A 942-nucleotide genomic window follows, 5' to 3' on the forward strand; every position below is an offset into this window, starting at 1 on the left:
TGAAACAAGGTCCTCCATTAGAAATTTGGAGGGATAAGTGGGTCAGCTGAGCAAGAAAATTACTGAACTTCCTCCTAGTACTCTTCCAAGCAATATAGAAGAAAATCCAAAAGGAGAGTGCAAAGCCATCAACATGGCCGAATTAGGAGAGGAGGAAGAGGCAGTGAACGCCACTGAGGAAGACCTCCATGGACGTCCACTGGCCTCCAATGAGTTCCCCAATGAGGAACCATGGGAATCTGAGGCTCAAAATGAGACCATAGAGATTCCATTGGATTTACTTCTGCCATTCATGAGCCCTGATGAGTACTCTTCCTCTGAAGAGGATGAGTATGTCACTGAAGAGCAAGTTGCTAAATACCTTGGAGCAATCATGAAGCTAAATAACAAGTTATTTGGAAATGAGACTTGGGAGGATGAACCCCCTTTGCTCACCAAAGAACTGGATGACTTGTCTAGGCAGAAATTACATCAAAAGAGACAAGATCCTGGAAAGTTCTCAATACCTTGTACCATAGGCACCATGACCTTCAAGAAGGCCTTGTGTGACCTAGGGTCAAGTGTAAACCTCATGTCTCTCTCTGTAATGGAGAAGCTAGGGATCTTTGAGGTGCAAGCTGCAAAAATCTCACTAGAGATGGCAGACAACTCAAGAAAACAAGCTTATGGACTTGTAGATGATGTTCTGGTAAAAGTTGAAGACCATTACATCCCTACTGATTTCATAGTCCTAGAGACTGGGAAGTGCATGGATGAATCCATCATCCTTGGCAGACCCTTCCTAGCCACAGCAAAGGCTGTGATTGATGTTGATAGAAGAGAATTGATCATTCAAGTGAATGAAGAATCCTTGGTGTTTAAGGCTCAAGGATATCCCTCTGTCACCATGGAGAGGAAGCAGGAAGAGCTTCTCTCAAAACAGAGCCAAACAAAGCCCCCACA

The sequence above is a fragment of the Arachis duranensis genome, chromosome 3 (genome assembly GCF_000817695.3).
Source record: "Arachis duranensis cultivar V14167 chromosome 3, aradu.V14167.gnm2.J7QH, whole genome shotgun sequence".
Lineage (NCBI taxonomy): Eukaryota > Viridiplantae > Streptophyta > Magnoliopsida > Fabales > Fabaceae > Arachis > Arachis duranensis.